Source organism: Chiloscyllium plagiosum, chromosome 1 (genome assembly GCF_004010195.1).
Source record: "Chiloscyllium plagiosum isolate BGI_BamShark_2017 chromosome 1, ASM401019v2, whole genome shotgun sequence".
NCBI classification, from domain to species: domain Eukaryota; kingdom Metazoa; phylum Chordata; class Chondrichthyes; order Orectolobiformes; family Hemiscylliidae; genus Chiloscyllium; species Chiloscyllium plagiosum.
This window is the reverse complement of record NC_057710.1, coordinates 62,334,180-62,347,191: the sequence shown is the minus strand read 5'-3', so window position 1 is coordinate 62,347,191 and position 13,012 is coordinate 62,334,180. Positions and strand designations below refer to the sequence as shown.

General features: G+C 40.4%; 1 protein-coding gene across 8 annotated transcripts in view; it reads right to left on the bottom strand.

The window, feature by feature from the left end:
* rusc2 (RUN and SH3 domain containing 2) overlaps positions 1-13,012 on the bottom strand; it is a 128,524-nt gene that overhangs the window by 79,313 nt on the left and 36,199 nt on the right. For 2 of the 8 annotated variants that reach the window (XM_043688120.1, XM_043688129.1), the window contains exon 1: positions 4,033-4,237. The exons of 2 other annotated variants lie outside the window; for them this stretch is intronic. The gene's annotated coding sequence lies outside the window, so the exon portion shown is untranslated. Of the gene's footprint in view, positions 1-3,323; positions 3,422-3,486; positions 3,507-4,032; positions 4,240-13,012 lie in introns of those variants that run through there. 4 more of the 8 variants (XR_006311386.1, XM_043688062.1, XM_043688106.1 and 1 more) reach the window with 4 other exon arrangements.

Sequence of the window (13,012 nt, the reverse complement as noted above, 5' to 3'; positions counted from 1 at the left end):
CCCATGGCTACCCCTTTGGTCTGGAGGAAGTGGGAGGATTCAAAGGCGAAATTGTTAAGGGTGAGGACCAGTTCGGCCAAACGAATGGGAGTGTCGGTGGAAGGGTACTGTTGGGGACGTCGGGAGAGGAAAAAACGGAGGGCTTGGAGGCCCTGGTCATGGCGGATGGAGGTGTAGAAGGATTGGATATCCATGGTAAAGATGAGGCGTTGGGGGACGGGAAAACGGAAGTCTTGGAGGAGGTGGAGGGCATGGGTGGTGCCTCGAACGTATGTGGGGAATTCCTGGACTAGGAGGGATAGGACAGTGTCGAGGTAGGTAGTGATGAGTTCAGTGGGGCAGGAGCATGCTGAGACAATGGGTCGGCCAGGGTGGTCAGGCCATGAGTCAATGAAGCAACACAGATAGGTTAAGTGAGTGAGCCAATAAAATGGAGTACAATGTGAAATAGGATGAATTTGTCCATTTTCATGTAAAGGCTACAAAAAAAGGAAATATACCATCTATATGGTGAGAGATTGCAAACCTCAGACTTTTTAAAATATTCATTTGCTCAATGTGAGCGTCACTGCTGAGGCCCAGGCCAGGTTATCAACAGCAAATTTCCTTCCCCGAAGGACATTAGTGAACAAGATAGGTTTTTCTGACAATTGACAACAGTTAGACTCTTCATTCCAAATTTTTATTCATACAAATTCCACAATCTACCATGGCAGGATTTGAGACTGGGTCACTGTACAATACTTGTCACTGTACTTACAGAAGGATGTTAACACATACAAAGCAGATCAGGAAACCTTCATTAGACAAATACTTGGAATTGTGGATTCACTTAAGAGAAAGGGCTACTCAGGCTATGTCTGTATTCTCTATACTTGTGAAAAGTCAAAACTGATTTAATTGAAGCATACAAGATCCTGAGGGGACTTGACTTGGTGGATGTTGAAAGAATGTTTCCTCTTGTGGGAGAATCAAGAACTAGAATTGACAGTTTAAAAGTAAGAAGTTGCCCATTTAAAACAGACATGAAGAAACATTTTTTCTCTGGAGAGTTTGAGCACTTTTGGAATTCCCTTCCTCAAGAGGATACAGAATCTTCTGAACATCTTTGAGGCAGAAATACATAGATTCATGATTACCATGAAAGATTACTGGAGACACACAGGGATATAGAGCTGAGGTTAAAATCAAATCAGCCAATTACATTAATCCCAAAGTACTCCTTTACTGGACCTACATCAGAGAAAAAAAGTGAGGACTGCAGATTCAGAGTCAAAAAGGGTGGCGTTGGTAAAGCACAGCAGGTCAGGCAGCATCCTAGGAGCAGGAGAGCACCTCGGATGTTCCCCGACCTGCTACGCTTTTCCAGCACCATCTTTTTCAACTCTATATCAAAGAGAATACTGTTCTCCATCACATCTTCAAGGCTTGATATTGGCTTCAATCCCCCATCTCGTGAATCTGAGAGCCTCTTCCTTGAGCCTTTGTACAATGGAAAATAGATCTTTAGCTTCAAATGACATCTTCAGGGTTTTAACCGAACACTCCTCATCTAGAACTTTCAAACTTAATTCATTACAGACAGAACTGTTATTTCTTAACAACCTTTCTCAAGAGCAATTCTTTTAGATACGCAGCTCCAAAGAAGAGTTCTGCAATCCTGCCAAACCAAAACAAAAAAGTTTTGTTCAAGCCATGGGCATTTCCCCTAATCAAAAAAGGAAAAAAAAAGTGTCTCCGACCTCCTAAACTGAAAACTGAATTACTTTGTTATTTTGTTTAAAAAAACTCCGCCAATGAAAACCCCATTACACAATCGAAACTCTTTTTCATACTCTTTTTCAAATAAATCATCATGGCTACAGAGTTTACAAGTTAATCATTAAACCTATTCCAGCACTCAGATCAAATTCCATATGCCACTAGCTCAAATCAAACTCTAACACTGATTATATTAAAATTTATGTAAATTACACACCTTGGACCACATAATGTATAAATTAACAAGTACATTCCAATAATAACATGTATATCACCTTGTCTATCACATCTACTGGTTTGTCCAAGTAGGAAAACCTATAAGTTTGGGGTGGGGGGAGGGGAGGGGGGTGATGCACCATGAAAGAAGATAGAAATGGATAGAGGAACAAAGAATGCATCTATGAAACATCATAGTGCACAAACTATATGCACTATTCAAATTTTTACATGTAGCGCTCACCAATGACTACATAATAATAAAGCAGAATTTATCTACAGGCAATAACATTTCATTTGCTGCAAATTATTATTTAATTTTGAAGTGGCCAAACACTTGGCTGACTAAATTTGAGATAAAGTTGCAAAAGGTAACTATGAGGAAAAAGAAATAGCAAATCATATATAAAAGTTACTAATTTGCAATTGCAAAATTTCATGGTCTATATTACATGCATTTCAACAACTCATGGAAAAAACTGATGCATTCACCTTCCCTCCCATTTTAGTTTTCTTCAATCAATTAAAATAATAACCATGACAAATCTCCTTAGTTCTTCAGGGAAAAGAGTCAAAATTTGTGTTTCCACCCCCCACAGATGGTTTTCAGCTGTTACATCTCATCTCTGACTATGTGCAGCTGCCAGATGGGGGAAAAATTGCTTTGTTGTGCATTCCCCGCGTCGCGCTCTCGCCAGTCTCCTCCCAAGAGTCTTGTAAACAGCCTACATGCAACTACTTAGCAAACTATCCAAGTATATTTGTGTTTCAGAATAAAAGGAACCAAATAATACTTAAACAGTACCAAAAACATGAAACCTCAAAAATCATTGAGGTAGTAAACAAAATGTATTCTCATGCACAACATTTTGTGCCAAGCTATTTGATAAAATATATTACTAAGAACACATTAAAATTAATAATACAAATATGAAGCAAATTAAAAGGCAGACTGAGAATTCAAAATAAAGCCACCATGCTTTAATGTAGGTTTTTTTCACACCAAATGTAGTAAGGCAAAACATTTAAAAATAAACAAACCATACATCTGCAATCATCCAATGCTGCTTTTGAAAAACCAGCTTTAAGATTTAATCTAAAATAAGCACAGTTTGATACCACATAAAATGGTAACAAAACTTATCTTCAAATATATGACATTATATTGGATTTCCAACCATCACTGCTAATCAAGCATTGTATAATCTTGTAATCAGTCATGTAATGACAAATGCAGTCTGTAGCTGAATATTACCTTCAACTCTGGCTTCACTGCAGAGCATACCCATCAAATTATTTTAAATGGTGTGGAAAAAACTTGAAACTACTCACTGTAAAACACTAACCTCTTGAGATTTCTTATGTTGATGAAGTGTTTGAGATTGAATCGGTTTGATCCAATATCACAAATACTTGTCAGAATAGTCTTTTAAAAATACACTCCACCCAGAGATACAGCATGGCAGCTTCAACACAAAAACACTCCACGTCACTAATGGAGCATACTACCTTAATTCACTGTCTGTTATCTAACATGAAGCCATTGGGTAAGAGTAAATCATTCCAGCTTCCTCCTTGTAAATCAGTAATAACAAAGCACAATATCTTTACCTCTAGTTTTTTTTCATTCTGTGCAGCAGTGACAGAAATAAAGAATGATCTAACGTCAGCTGTCAGGCATTAAAAGTAAGCTTTAAACAGCACATCTGAGTCAGTCACTGACTATTATATGTAAGACGTGTGGTGCACTCAAGTCACTACAGTATCTTATGCCAGTAATACAAACAGCAGCCATTACAGTATTTTGGTGAACATCATCGACATCCAAAAATACAGCATAGTAGCTCCCATAAAACAGTCATCTGCATTATTAAACGTGGCAACCTTCTAGAATAATGTTGTGTGACATCTTAGTATTAATATCATAACTTTAACTAACTGATCCTGGTAATATTACAGCACTCGAAAATGCATCGACCATTAGGTTATCTGAACAGAACTGTTAAAAAAAATTGTATTGTGGAGATTTTCACTTGGTTGCCACCCTATCCTTACCTATTGTTCTCAGCTTCCTCCTCTTTCATCAATCGTCTTTCACATAGAAATGTATCTTTTGTTGGCTTGATGACTTCGAGTAATATAATTTTTACATTAAGGTTTTGACATATCCATTTCATAGAAGAGCAGCTATTTGTTAAACAGCAGCCAAAGCAATGCAGTATACTGCGCAAACACACTGCTGGTGCTGCTGCTTGCTAGAAAGATCTAACGTCATCATTTCGACTGGCAGGCTCACAGCCACTCAGGCTCTCCAACTGCAATCAATGTCTGAGACCTTGCAATTCAAATGAGATCAGAGCTAACAGATCAGACAATAAATATCAGAAAGGCAACCCAAGACAAACAACATATTTCACCGTTTAACAGCATATTATTGCACCAATACATAATGGTATCACCATCAAAAATATTGCAATCTAACATAAAACAATGCTTTCAGGTAAATAATAAAAAAAATTGTGTGTCCCTTTTCAATTTTGCATCAGTTTTTACGACAATTTAAAGAAGCAATTGAATTGCTGTCAAAATGTCGCACCGCATATTTGATTAGTGTTTAAATTAAATCAAGATTATGAATTGAATTATCTAGCAATAAATATTTGCATATAACAGAATGCCACTCGGCAAATAATTCTTTCCTGTTGTTTATGATCCTCACAACTCATTTTTGTCCTAAATTTATCAACTGGTATCTTCCTTATTTTGTAACATTTCTCAGACCAAGTAGTCGGACAGATTATACTTTTATATCATTGCCAAAAGTCAACTTTTCTCATTTGACCATTAGACAGTTTAACCACTGAAAGATAGACAACTAGTGTAATTGGAAATGCAAACAACATTTATACTCGTCATTTCTTCTATACTCTAAGAATATTCCATTTTAAGATCCTGAATTTCAAAGTTTCACAGTAATAGAAGCAGGAGGGGGCCATTTGGCCAGCCGAGTCTGCTCTGCCATTCACTAAGATCATGGCTGATCTATCCATCATCTCAGCTCCTCCTACTTGCATCATCCCCATAACCCTTAATTTCCCAACCATGGAAAAATCAAATAACTGTGTCTTTAATATATTTAATGAAGCTGCCGCTATTGTTTCCTTGGGCAGAAAATTCCATAGATTCACTACTGTCTGGCAATAGCAGTTCCTCCTCCTCAATGGCCTAAACCTACTCCCCTTAATCTTCAGACCAAGTCCCCTAGTCCTAGTCTCACCCACCAGTGGAAACAACTTGTCTGCCTCGGTCTTATCTATCCCTTTCATAATTGTATATATTGCTATAGGATCCCCTCTCATTCTAAATTCTAGCGAATACGGTCCCAGGTGACTCAACCTCAGAGGATAAACCCCTCATCTTCGGAATCAACTTGGTGAACCTCCTCTGCACCGCCTCCAAAGTCAGGATATCCTTCCTTAGGTAAGGAGACCAGAACTGTGCACAATACTCCAGGTATGGCCTCACCAACACCTTGTACATTTGCAGCAGAACCTCCCTCCTCTTAAATTTAATCCCTCGAGTAATGAAAGCCAATATTCCGTTTGCCTTCCTGATTACCTGTTGCACCTGCAAATCAACTTTCAGCGATTCATGTACAAGCACTCCTAAGTCCCTCTGCATAATAACATGCTGCAATCCTTCACCATTTAAATAATACTCTGACCCACTACTTTTACTTCCAAAGTGGTTAACCTCACAGTTACCAACATTGTCCTCCATCTACCAGTCCCGCCCACAACCTATCTAAATCTCTCTGCAGACCCTCGAGATCCTCTCATAGTTTGCCTTTCCACTCAATTTAATGTCATCAGCAAGCGTGGATACATTACACTGTCCCGCTTCCAAACCATTTAGATATATCATTAACAGTTGCGGGCCCAACGCTGATCCCTGCAACACCACATTCACCACTGATCGCCAATCAGAGAAACACCCATTTATCCCAAATCTTTGCATTTTATTGGTTAACTAGTCCTCGATCCATGCTAATATATACCCCACAACTCCGTGCACTCTTATCTTACAGATGAGTCTTTTATGTGGCCCCTTATCGAACGCCTTCTGGAAATCCAAGTATACAACAGCCACTTGTTCCCTCCATCCAACGCATTTGTTACATCCTGAAAGAACTCCAATAAGTTTGTCAAACACCACTTTCCCTTCCTGAATTCATGCTGCATCTGCCCGATGGAATTGTTCCTATCCAGATGTCTCAGTTTTTCTTCTTCAATGATAGCCTCAGGCATTTTCCCGACTACCGATGTTAAGCTAACTGGCCTATAGTTATCTGCCTTTTGCCTACACCCTTTTTTTAAAAAGTGGCGTGACATTCACTGTCTTCCAGTCCGCCGAGACCTGCCCAGAGTCCAGTGAATTTTGGGAAATTACCACTAACGGACCTACTATAACTTCCATCATTTCTTTCAGCACCCTCGGATGAAATTCCACCAGGATCAGGGACTTACCTATCTTTAGGCCCTCAAGTTTGCTCAACACTACCCCTTTAGTGATAACAGTTGAATTGAGGTCTTCATGTCCATAATGTCCTTACACCATTCTTTGGCATGTTCTTCCACTGTGAAGACTGTCACAAAATAGTTATTCAAGGCCTCTGCTGTTTCAGTATTACCCAATATCAATTCTCCTTTCTCATCCTGCAAAGGACCTATGTCCACTTAAGCCACCCTTTTCCATTTTATATATTTATTAAAACTTTTCCGACCTGTTTTCATATTTTGTGCTTGTATGCATTCATAATTTATCTTTCCTTTCTTTATTGCTTGCTTCATGGTTCATTGTTGCTTTTTAAAGTTTTCCCAATCTTCCCGTTTCCCACTACTCTCGGTTACTTTGTAAGCCTAAGTTTTTAACTAGATGCCTTGCTTTATTTCCTTGGTTATCAAGGCTAGCTTTTCCTATCCTTGTGATTGACCAGAATATACTTTCTTGAGCACTGTGAAAAATCTCTTTGAAAGTTCTCCACTGCTCCTCAACTGTTTCACCAATACCTTGTGTTCCCAGTCTACTTTAGCCAATTCCTTCCTTGTCCTATTATAGCCTCCCTTGTTTAAGCATTACACCCTGGTTTTAGATGATACTATTTCACCCTCCATTTGTATTCGAAATTCGATCATACTGTGATCACTCTTTCTGAGAGGATCCTTAACTATGAGATCATTAATTTTACCTGTCTCATTATTTAGGACCAGATCTAAGATTGCACGCTCCCTTGTAGGTTTGGTTACATGCTGTTCAAGAAAGTTATCAAGGAGGACTTCAATAAACTCCTCTTCAAGACTGCCTCTACCAACTTGATTCGGTCAATCACTGTGCATGTTAAAGTCCCCCCATGACTACTGCCGTTCCATTCTTACATGCATCAGATATTTCTTGATTGACTGCCTTGCCACTGTAGCACTATTATTGGGTGGCCTATAGACTACTCCCACCAGTGACATCTTACCCTTACTATTCCTGACCTCCACCCAAATGGATTCAAAATTTTGCTCCTTAGATCCGATATCATCTCTCTCTATCACCCTAATCTCATTCTTAATTAGAATGCGAACCCACCTCCCTTAACTTTCTACCCATCCTTCCTAATTACCTGATACCCTTGGATATTTAATTCCATCACCCTACAACCACGTTTCTGTAATGGCAACTAAATCATACCCCTTTGTACTGATTGCACAACTTTGTTTCGAATACGATAGGCATTCAGATAAAGTGTCCTCATACTCTCTCTGTCTTTTGCATATGATTCTATTGCCCAATTTTACTTTTTTCTTTTCTAACTTTTGCTCTGCATTGCTTCCTTTCTGCCTGGACTCCCACCCTCTTGCCATTTTAGTCTAGCCTTCCTCATGGTCTCTTTGCTCATTGCATCTACCTTTACACCAACTACTGCATCTTGTGACCGGACGCTTTACTTCCCACCCCCCGCCAACCTAATTTAAAGCTTCCCCAACAGCTCTGGCAAACCTATCCGCAAGATATTGGTCCCCCTTGAGTTGAAGTGTAACCCATCCCTTTTGTACAGGTCATACCTTGCCCAGAAGAGAACCCAATGATCCACAAATCTGAAACCCTGCCCAACTCTTCAGCCATGCATTTGTCTGCCATATCTTTCTACTCTCGCCCTCACTAGCAGACAGCAATCCAAAGCTTACTACCCTTGAGATCCTGCTATTTAGTTTCCTTCCTAACTCCCTAAATTCACTTTTCATGACCTCATCCCTTTTCCTAGCTATGTCATTAGTACTGACGTGTACCACAACTGCTGGCTGCTCGCCTTCTCCTTTAAGAATGCCATAGACTCGAGCCAAGACATTCCTGGCAACATACCATCTGGGGGTCTTGTTCTCGTCCACATAATCTCCTTTCAGTTCTCTTAACTAATGAATCCCCTATCACTATCCTCTTCTCTCCACTTCCCTTGTGAGCCACACGGCCAGAGGCCTGGTCGATGTGGCTTTCCACTGTTCGATCGTTTCTCCCCCCAACAAAACGGTATACTTGTTATTAAGGGAAATGGCCGCAGGGAGGTCTGTGCACTGACTGCCTATTCCCTTTCCTTCTCCCGATGGTCACCCAGCTACCTTCATTGCATAATCTAGGTGTGACTACTTCCCTGTAACTCCTCTCGTTCAACCCCTCAGCCTCTTGAATGATCCGGAGTTCATTCAATCCCAACTCCAATTCCCTAATGTAGTCTATGAGGAGCTGAGGCTGGGAACACCTCACAGGTAAAATTAGCAGGGACACTGTTAGTAACCCTGACCTCCCACACCCTGCAAGAGGAGCATACAACTGCTCTTGCTTCCATCCCCTGCTCCAAGAGAAAAACAACGTTTTTGCACCTTATTGTTTTAGGATTATGGCCTTACACCTGAAGTTTGTGTGCTTTGCCACTGAACGAAAAACATTCATATATAATATATATAACAATGTGGAGACATGCTTTATACATCAGGCATAAGCTGAAGGGTATTTTAGCAGACTGCAGATATGGAGTCGGTGATAAAAATTACATAACATATATTGAGATATGAATTTTAAAAATGGAGATAAATCAATACCGTTCAGTTCTAAGAAGGTAATTTGCTTTTAAACAAGTCACTGTTCCAAATTATTTGCTGATCCAGTGCAGCAATTCCAAAAAAGCATAAGACTGTAGTCAAGTGCTGGGGAGAACCCCTGCATATTACTGACCTTATAAGAGATTTTTAAAAAATTAAGGCAATTGGTTTCAGTCTCAGAACAGATGTTTCAAGATTGGAGTTCAGTTCAGAAAACAGAAAAAGTTCTCCTGGCAGCAGAGTCAGGTTTCAATTTCGGGGAATCAGTTATCTCAACAGACGTGGTTTCAAGTCTGCAGACCTTCCAAGTGGGGACAGCTTAGTTGGAAGTCTTCAAGTTGTTAAAACTGCATAGTTTAGGCCATCAGAAATGTGTAAAGACTGTGACATTTTATTTTCATGATTATGGATCGAAATGGGAAAAGAACTGTTTTAAAAACAAAGAAAGTTGAAGATTGCCTCACATTTTAAAGTAAGCAACCTGACACATCATTGTAAGTACTAATTACACAGCTGCTAATGAGCTAGACCCAAGAGCTATGAACAAATGGGAATTTAGACAGTACCATGGAGGTGATTGGGCTGTGGACTCATGAACAGCCATCAATGACAAAGACATCATGGGCCAATAATAATGCAATTGACTCCTAAATAGCTGAATAGCTTGAGGCTGTGAACAAGACAGGGAGAAGTCACCAGATTGCCACTAGTTCAAAAGCTGTTTCTATTCCCAGCAGTAAAAGATCCCTTTAAACTTCAGGAAAACTAGTTTATTTTCCTTTGGTTGTTATAAGTGGTGACTTTTAAGTGAGAAGTCAGAGGCTTTTATAATGATGAACCAGTCATTCTGTGCTTCCTGAAAACAAGTGAAAACATCCAAGATGGAAAATGAAGAAGCAACAATCTGATCATCAGAAGAATTATCTCAGCCATCCTTGTGAACAGGAATCATGGAACACTTCCAAGTCTTTCCCTCTGCCCATAATGCATAAGGGGTGTTTATAAGGGGTTTAGAGTCTCAACTAGTAGAGTAATATACCAATGGCTCATTCACTTGGTGCTAGGTGCTATTTATTTGTAATAAGAAATATGATGTGTTTTCTGTCAAACGGTTCTAAAAGTCAGGCAAACTGGAGGAATTCTGTGTACTTCTAAAAATCATTAGATTTTGTGATGAGTCCAGCAATACTGGGCTTGATTTAAAGAATATATAACAGTTCAGCACAGTACTTGCCCTTCGGCCCTTGATGTTGCGTCAAGCATTTATCTTAATCTAAGATCAATCTAACCTTCACACCCCTCAATTTACTGCTGTCCATGTGCTTGTCGAGCAGTCGAGTACATGCCCCTAATGTTTCTGACTCTCCTACCACCATTGGCAGTGCATTCCATGCACCCACCATTCTCTGCATAAAGACCCAACCGCTGACATCTCCCCTAAACCTTCCTCCAATTACCTTAGAATTATGACCTTTCATGACATCCATTTCTGCCCTGGGGAAAAGTCTCTGGCTATCTACTCTGTGCCTCTCATTACCTTGTACACCTCTATCAAGTCACCTTTCTTCCTTTTCTCTCCAGTGTAAAAAGCTCAAGCTCATTCAAGGTCTCTTCATAAGACAAGCCCTCCAACCCAGGCAGTATCCTGATAAATCTCCTCTGCACCCTCTCTAAAGCATCTACAGTAAATCCTTCCTGTAATGACGCAACCAGAAGTGGTCACAATATTCCAAATGTGGGCTAATCAGGGTTTTATACAGCTGCAGCAAACTCTTAAACTCAATCCCCCTATAATGAAAGCCAACACACCATATGCCTTCTTAAAAGCCCTATCAACATGGGTGGCAACTTTGAGAGATCTAGGTATGTGAACCCCAAAATCCCACTGTTCCTTCACACTGCCAAGAATCCTGTCTTTAATCCTGTATTCAGCATTCAAATTTGACCTTCCAAAATGAATCACTTTGCATTTATCCAGGTTAAACTCCATCTGCCACTTCTCAACCCAGCTCTACATCCTGTCAATGCCTTGTTATAGCCTGCAACAGCCCTCGACATGATCTATAACATCACTGACCTTTATGTCATCAGCAAACTTACTAACCCACCCTTCCACTTCTTCATCCAAATCATTTATAAAAACAGAGGTCCAAGAATAGATTCCTGCGGGACACCACTGGTCACCGACCCCAGGTGGAATACTTTCCATCCACTACCACTCACTGTCTTCTTTTGGCCAGCCAATTCTGTATCCAGACAGCCAAATTTCCCTGTATCCAATACCTCCTAACTTTCCAAATGGGTGTACCATGGGGGATCTTAACTAATGCCTCACTAAAATCCATATACACCACATCCACAGCACGACCTTCGTCAACACACCTCGTTATGTCTTGAAACGACTCAATAAGGCTTGTGAGGTATGACCTGCCCCTCTCAAAGCCATGCTGACTATCTTTAATCAAATTATTTTTTTTCCCAAATGCTCATAAATCCTATCTCTCAGAATCCTTTCCAGTACCTTGCTTACCACAGATGTAAGACTGACTGGTCTGTTATTCCCAGAGATTTCCCTATTCCCTTCTTGAACAGAGGAACAACTTTCACCCCCCTCCAATCAGCCAGTACTACTCTTGTGGAGAGTGAGGATGCAAAGATTATCGCCAGAGGCGCAGCAATCTCATTCCTCGCTTCCCAGAGTAACCTTGGATATATCTGGTCTGGCACTGGGGATTTATCTATCTTGATGCTTCCCAGGATTTCCCAGCACATTGAGGGTTTGGTTAAGAAAAAGAAGGAAGCATATGTAATGTATAGGATAGATCGAGTGAATCCTTAGGAGAGTATAAAGGCAGTAGGAGTATACTTAACAGAGAAATCAGGAGGGAAAAAAAGAGGACATGAGATGGCTTGGCAAATAGAATTAAGGAGAATCCAAAGGGCAAAATACATTACATTAAGGACAAAACTAGGGAGAGAATAGGGCCCCTCAAAGGTCAGCCTTTTTTGTGGAGCCGCAGAAAATGGGGGAGATACTAAATGAGTATTTTGCATCAGTATTTACTGTGGAAAAGGATATGAAAGATATAGACTGTAGGGAAATAGATGGTGACACCTTGCAAAATGTCCATATTACAGAGGAGTACATGCTGGATGTCTTGAAACACATAAAGGTGGATAAATCCTCAGGACCTTATCAGGTGTACCCTAGAACTCTGTGGGAAGCTGGGGAAGTGACTGCTTGGACTCTTGCTGAGATATTTGTATCATCGATAGTCACAGGTGAGGCGCCGGAAGACTGGAGGTTAGCTAACATGGTGCCACTATTTAAGAAAGGTGGTAAGGACAAGCCAGGGAACTATAGACCAGTGAGCCTGTCATGAGTGGTGAGCAAGTTGGTGGAGGGAGTCCTGAGGGACAGGATGTACATGTATTTGGAAAGGCAACAACTGATTAGGGATAGTCAACATGGCTTTGTGTGTGGGAAATCATGTCTCACAAACTTGACTGAGTTTTTTGAAGAAGTAACAGAGGTTTGATGAGGGCAGAGCGGTAGATGTGATCTATATGAGAAGGCATTTGGTATGCTTTTTTTTATTGGTTGGAGTATTGAATACAGGCATTGGGAGGTCACGTTGCGACTGTACAGGACATTGATTAGGCTACTGTTGGAATATTGTGTGCAATTCTGGTCTCCTTCCTATCAGATAGATGTTTTGAATCTTGAAAGGGTTCAGAAAAGATTTACAAAGATGTTGCCAGGGTTGGAGGATTTGAGCTATAGGGAGAGGCTGAACAGGCTGGGGCTGTTTTCCTTGGAGCATCGGAGGCTGAGGGGTGACCTTTTCGAGGTTTACAAAATTATGAGGGGCATGGATAGGGTAAATAGGCAA